The sequence below is a fragment of the Mastigoproctus giganteus genome, chromosome 11 (assembly GCF_048544385.1).
Source record: "Mastigoproctus giganteus isolate SK-2022 chromosome 11, ASM4854438v1, whole genome shotgun sequence".
NCBI classification, from domain to species: Eukaryota; Metazoa; Arthropoda; class Arachnida; order Uropygi; family Thelyphonidae; genus Mastigoproctus; species Mastigoproctus giganteus.
The window spans coordinates 103,667,435-103,674,939 of record NC_143585.1 but is presented as its reverse complement, the minus strand read 5'-3'; positions in this window follow the sequence as shown (position 1 = coordinate 103,674,939).

Genomic DNA, 7,505 nt, shown 5'->3' with positions numbered 1-7,505 from the left:
CAGTACTCAAGGCGTGGCCTGATCATTGTCTTATAAAAATGGATAATCACATCCTTACCCCCTACTATCAAAATTCCTGTATATCATTCACAATATCCCGTGACCAGCTCTGGCAGCCTGTCTGCATTGCACAGAAAATCTCATATCTGACTGCATAATTACTTCCACGTCGTTTTCATTTTCTACAAACCGAAGCGTAGTACCACGCAGTTGGTACGTTTCTCTGGGGTTACTTCTACCCATATGCAGTACTTTGCATTTGTAAATGTTAAAATTAATTTGTCACTTCTCAGCCCATCGGCCCGACTTTTCTAGATCCTGTTGCAGTAGCACTGCCCTTTCTGTCATTAACGACCCTACAAACCTTTTTATCATGTGCATATTTGGACATTAAGCCTGATATACCTTCATCAATATCATTGATAAATAAAGAAAACAACAATGGATCCAACACTGAACCCTGGGGGACTCAACTAATAACATTAGTCCACGAAGACCGTTGTCTCTTGATTACCACTCTGTCTTTCCCACTCAACCATCCCTTTATCCTTAGTAGCATTTTGTGCTTAATGCCATACTGCTCCAATTTGTACAGTAGTCTTCCATGCACAACCGTGAAAAAAGCTTTCCTGAAATCCGAGTATATGATATGAAAATTATTTTTTGCATCCAGTTCCTTTGTAACCATATAATAGTGATCAATGAAATTTGTCAGACAAGTCTTTCCTTTAATAAAGCTTTGCTGTGTCTGAATTATTACTGCAGTATTGTCTAGATGATCCTGTATTGCATCTTTAACCAGTGACTCATTATTTTCCCCAGAACATAAGTAAAATCAACAGGTCTGTAAATACTGCTGCCACCTTTTAATCGCCTTTGTGAATTGGGGATACATTTGCACATCTCCAGTCCGTGGGGACTTTTCCTAAGTCCAAATATGCTCTCATAATTATGGCTAATTGTTTTCTTTGTTTCTTTGTACCTTCTTTAATGTAACTGGATATCCCATCCAGCCCAGGTGCCTTTCCTCTTTTTAGCTTCAACGGTTCCGCTTCCATTTTGCGCTCAGTTATTATAAAATCAGTAAGCCCCCTGTTAGAATGTAATACTCTTCTGTACTTCACTTCCCTAAACAATTCCTCGTGTGTGAATGTAGATACATAATACTCATTCAGTTTGTCAGCTCTCTGAGCTGGATAATCAACAATCGAACCATATATATATAACCAGTGGAACAATCTGATTCATCCCTTTCCTTTTGGAGTCTATATAACTAAAGAAGTCCTTGCTTTTTTTCATAGCATCCTTTCCCAAAGAATACTCATAATCTGCCTTCGGTTGCCTGACCTCCTCTGTGACTTGATTACAGATTAGCTTATATCTGCCATAGGCTTCTGTTCGTGACAATTTATATGCATCACATGCATTTTTCTTCTCTACCACGAGTCTCATTAGTTCATTTGACATCCATTTAGGCCTAAAGCTCGTACGCTACAATCGGTACGAAAAGCCTAGTAGCTTAGACGATTAATTCCATGATTGCATCCCATTTAGAATTTGCTGTTGGTAACATCATTAGTTGGTCCCACCGTATGGAATTTAAATACTGTCTCAGACCACCGTAGTCACCTTTACGAAAGCAAAAACCCTTCCCTTAACCCCTGATGGTAGTTGCCTCTTTGAGTAAATCCCACTTCAGCACACTGTGATCATTGCCACCAAGTGGTTCTTTCTTCTGCAAATTCTTAATGCATGAACAATCATTGCTGATAACCAGATCAAGACTATTACCCTCTCCCGTTGCCTCTCGAGGATACTGCTGCAGAAAACAATCATCCAATAAATCCACAAAACCTTAGTGTGCGAGAGGCCATCCCACAGTTCTAGTCAATATCTGGGAATTTAAATTCCCCCATTATCATACAATCTGATTTACTCGTCCATTCTATTTCTCTGTTGAATTGCTTATCATACTCATTAGAGTCATTATGCCTATAACACACTCCTACTCTCATTTTTTTGCTTTCCCAGTGCTTGTCACAGAAAATAGACTCAACATTGCAGTGTTCATCTATGTTAACTGGATGGAGTTCCTTAGATTTTATTTATTTTGTTAACTAACAGCATAAACCCTCTTTCCTTCTTATCCCCTCTATCCTTTCTGTACACATTGCACTTCCCTAATTCCGATTCTGCATTCCTTATATCTCTCTGACACCTGGTCTCAGTGGTCAGAACAATATCCGCCTTTTATATCTTGACCAGCACTTTAGATTCGTCAAATTTATTTACTATACTTGTAGCACTGGTGTAAACGCAAGTTGAAGCTCATTTATTTATTTTTTATGATTACACCCATGAGTCCCTGAAACCTTAGCATCCCAATGTCCGCCGACCGGGCAGCCGGGTGGGTAAAGTGCCTGCCTGGCAACCCAAAGGTCGCGGGTTGGATTCCCGCCTCGGGCTTGGATCAAAGTACTGCAAAAACCTTGGGAGGTGCATTATGGCCACAGAAGCCTGTGCGCCAACAACTACCAAAAAAAAAAAAAAAAAAAATCCCACCCTCCAGGCGGCTGCTCATTCTAATAGAAGCAGTGAAGAAAACTACTTTCACCTCTGCCTATAGCTACGTTGAAACTTTTAGTCTGTGAACCCCCCCCACCCAAGCTAGCAGTTTTTCGACCCATCTAACGCTGCCTCGATAGCATCAGCAAACACTCTTCCACCCCTTCTATTTAAGTGTGCCCCGTCCTTTGTAGAAGCAGTCGCTCCTATTTACAAACACAAATGTCAAGGCGCATTAACCTGCTGGAACACACCTGTGACATTTTTGAAGATAGTTACCATGAAGGCAGTGTACCTATTCAGCCACAACGAATAGGTAGTTTTTAACATTCAGAGTGCTGTCCAATGTTATGAGGATTTGAAGAGATTCCCAGGAAAACATTCACCTTCCCAAAACACTGTCTCCACCTTCCTGTTTCTGTTGGACCATCACTTTGGAGTGATTGCTCTTCGCAGTTTTTTGCCATAACCTCTAATTTTATCACTCCTGCGACAAAGCATGATACTAGATTCATCGAAAAGACAACTTTTCTCCAGTCGTCAATTACCCAATGATGCTGTTCAGATGCATATTTTAGGCAGTGTTGACGATTGGGGACGAGGGCCATATTCATTGGTTCTTTGACGGGACGGCTACTGCCATAACCCACACAGGGATTTCGTTTGCTCCTGGTCTTGGAAACACCGTTCGTGGTTCGCTGGTTAACGTCAATTATAGAAAAAATCTGTCGTAGTAGGGCCATTCAAGAATTTACTTATGTCCATGTGTATTTTATCCAAAAATATTATACGCGCTACTCGATTTGTCTGTTTTGAATTATTAAAACTGAGTATAGTGGCATGTGATGCAAGAAAGCAAGGGTATGAGCTTATGCAGCATCAGCAAAAAAAAACCCAATTCCCTGCAAATATTTATCCAACTCCTCCTTAAATTTTTTTAGCCTATCAACTTCCACTGCGACAGATGGAAGTTTGTTCCAGCAATTAACCACCCGCTAGCTAAAGGCGAATTTCCACACATCTATTCTACATCTCTCTTTCCTCAATTTGAATTCATGCCCCCTTAGGTTCTTAGTCTGAACAAGTGAAAGAATCCAATCAGAATTCAGCGTGCTCAACCCATTGAAGGCCTTATACACCTCAATCATATCACCTGGCAGCTGTTTACTCTCCAGCCGCTGCAATTTGCAGAAAATAAGCCTCTCTTGGAAAGAGGATCAATTCATTCCCCTCAGCAATCTTGTTGCCCTTCTCTGTACACGCTCAAGCAAATCTACATCATTCCTAAAATGAGCCCTCCACACCTGTACGCAGTACTCGACGCGTGGCCTCATCATTGCCCTATACAATCACCTGTATAAGACAATCATCTCGTTTTCCCTGCTAGCAAAATTCCTGTATATCATTGACAAAACCACATTACCTGCCATGGCAGCCTGTCTGCATTCCTCAGATACTTCATACCTGACTGCAGAATTACTCCCAGTTCTTTTTCATTTTCTACCACCTTAAGTGTAGTACAACACAGTTGGTACGTTTCTCTGGGGCTACTTCTACCCATATGCAGTACTTTGCATTTGTTAATGTTAAACTTCAGTTGCCGCTTCTCAGCCCATCTGCCCAAATTTTCTAGATACTATTGCAGTAGCATACTGCCATTAGTGCCACTAACAACCCTGCCAACCTTTGTATCAACTGCAAACTTTCACACTTAGCCTGATATACCTTAATCAATATCATTGATAAATATACAAAACAACAGTGGACACAACACCGAACCCAGTGGGACTCCACTAATAATATTAGTCCACGAAGAGCAGCACCCATTAATTACCACCCTCTGTCTTCTCCCACCCAACCATCCTTTTGTCCATTGTAGCAACTTACCCTTAATACCGTTCTGCTCCAATTTGTACCATAGTCTTCCTTGCGCAACAGTGTCAAAAGTTTTCCTAAAATCCAAGTATATGATATCAAAATTATTTTTTGCATCCAGTTCCTTTGTAACCACATCATAATGTCCTATCAAATTTATCAGACAAGACTTTCCCTTAACAAACCCATGCTGTGTCTGAATTTTTGCTGCAGTGTTGTCTAGATGATCCTACAATGCATTTTAACCAGTGACTCCATTATTTTACCCGGAACAGAGGTTAAACTAACTGGTCTGTAATTACTCGTGTCACCTCTCGATCCGCCTTTGTGAATTGGGGATACATTTGCACATCTCCAGTCCGTGAGGACCTCTCTTGAGTAGAAGGATGCTCTCATAATTATGGCTAAGGGTTTTCTTATTTCCTTTGTCGCCTCCTTTAATATAACTGGATAGATCCCATCCACCGCAGGTGCCTTTCTTATGTTTAACTTCAACAATTTTTTCTCCACTTTGCTCTCAGTTATTACAAAATCATTAAGCACCCTGCTACAATTTGATAATCTTCTAGCATTTTCAAACCTTAATAACTCCTCATGTGTGAATGTAAATGCAAAATGCTTATTCAGTTTGTTTTCTATCTGAGCAGGATCATCAAAAGTCGAACCATTGATATAAATTGTACCAATCAGATTCACTCCCTTCATTTTAGAGTTTATATAAGTAAAGAAATCCTTGCTGTTTTTCTTAGTAACCTTTGCCAAAGATTTCTCGTAATCTGCCTTCGCCTGCCTAACTTCCTTTGTGACTTGATTACAGACTATCTTATATCTGACATAGGCTTCTGTGTCGCCTGAAAATTTATATGCATCCCATGCATTTTTCTTCTCTGCCACGAGTCTCATTAGTTCATTTGCCAACCATTTAGGCCCAAACCTTGAAAAATATTTCTTAATCAGTATGAAAAGCATAGTAGCTTCCACAATTAATTCCTTGAATGTTTCCCCCTTAGAATTTGTTGTTAGTAACATCATCAGTTGATCCCACTGTCAGAATTTAAAAACTGTCTGAGACCACTGTAGTCACGTTTAGAGAAGCAAAAACGCTTTCCTTTACGCTTGATGGTAATTATATCTTTAAATAAATCCCACATCAATACGCTCTGATCACTGCCACCTAGTGGTTCCTTTATCTACAAATTCTTAATACACGAATGTTCACTGCTGATAGCTAGATCAAGACTATTACCCTCTGTAGTTGCCTCTCGAACATGCTGCTGCAGAAAACAATCATTCAATAAATCCACAAAAGTCTTAGCATTAGCATTAGCATTAGAAGAGGCATTTGATGCAAGAAAGCAAGCTTATGCAGCATCAGCCAAAAAAAAAAAAAAAATCCACTTCCACTTCACCCCTCTGTTCGTTCAAAATACCTGTCCAGCTGAGCCTTAAACTTATTTAGGCTATCGACCTCCACCACAAGGGATGGAAGTCCGTTCCACCAACCAACCACCCGCTGGCTAAAGGCAAATTTCCGCACGTCTATCCTACGTCAGTCTTTCCTGAATTTGAATGTATGCCCTCTCAAGTGATTCCTCTGAGCTAGAGGAAGAATCCCATCAGCATTGAGCATGCTTAAACCATTCAAGTCTTTATACACCTCTATCAGATCACGTCGCTGGTGCCTAGTCTCCAGACACTGTAATTTGCAAAACTTAAGCCTCTCTTCGTAAGAGCACCCCTTTGGTCCATTCACTAATCTTGTTGCCCTTCTCTGTACTCGTTCCAGCAGTTCTACATCCTTCTTGAAATGAGGCCTCCAGACCTGTAAACAGTACTCTAGGTGTGGCCTGACCATTGCCTTATACAATGGAATAATCACCGCCTTATCCCTGCTGGAAAAATTCCTGTATATCATTGACAATACTCCATGAGCTACTCTTGCAGCCCGTTTGCACTGCGCAGAGAACTTCATATCTGCCTGCACAACCACCCCCAAGTCCCTTTCATTCTCTACCACTGTCAGTGTAGTACCACAGAGTTGATACGTTGCTCTGGGGTTGCTGTTTCCCATATGTAGTACTTTACATTTGTCAATGTTAAACTTAATTTGCCACCTCTCAGCCCATCTGTTCAACCTTTCCAGATCCTGTTGCAGCAGCATAGTGCCAGTAGTGTCCTTGACAACCCTGCCAACCTTTGTACCGTCTGCAAACTTAGACATTAAGCTTGATATACCCTCATCAATATCATTTATAAATACAGAAAACAATAATGGACACTGAGCCCTGAGGGACTGCACTAATAACATTAGTCCACGATGAGCAGTGTCCATTGATTACCACTCTCTGTTTTCTCCCCTTCAACCACCCCTTTATCCATAGCAGCAATTTGCCTCCAATGTCACACTGCTCCAATTTGTGTAGCAGTCTTCCATGTGTAACAGTATCAAAAGCCTTTCTGAGATCCAAGTATATAATATCAAAGTTATTCTCTGCATCCAGTTCTTTTGTGACTGCATCATAGTATCCAATCAAGTTGGTCAGGCAAGACTTCCCCTTAACAAAACCACGCTGTGTCTGAGCTATAACTGAAGTCTTGTCTAAATGATCCTGCAGTGCTTCTTTAACCAGTGCCTCCATTAATTTTCCTGGAACAGAAGTTAAGCTCACAGGTCTATAATTACTTGTGTCAGCCTTTGATCCTCCTTTGTGAATTGGGGTCACATTTGCACATTTCCAGTCTATGGTTACCTCCCCTGAGTCCAAGGAAGCTCTCATAATTATGGCTAAGGGTTTGCTTACTTCCTTTGCTGCCTGCTTTAATATAACTGGATAGATCCCATCCACCCCGGGTGCCTTTCTTGTGTTTATCTTCAACAGTTTCTCCTCCACTTTACTCGCAGTTATTTCAAGATTCTGTAGTTACTGCTAGAATTGAATACACCTCTGGCATTCCTCTTGCTGAATAACTCCTCATGTGTGAACGTCGATGCAAAATATTCATTTAGTTCGTTATCTACCTGAGCAGGATCATCAACAGTTGACCCATCAATATCAAGTGGACCA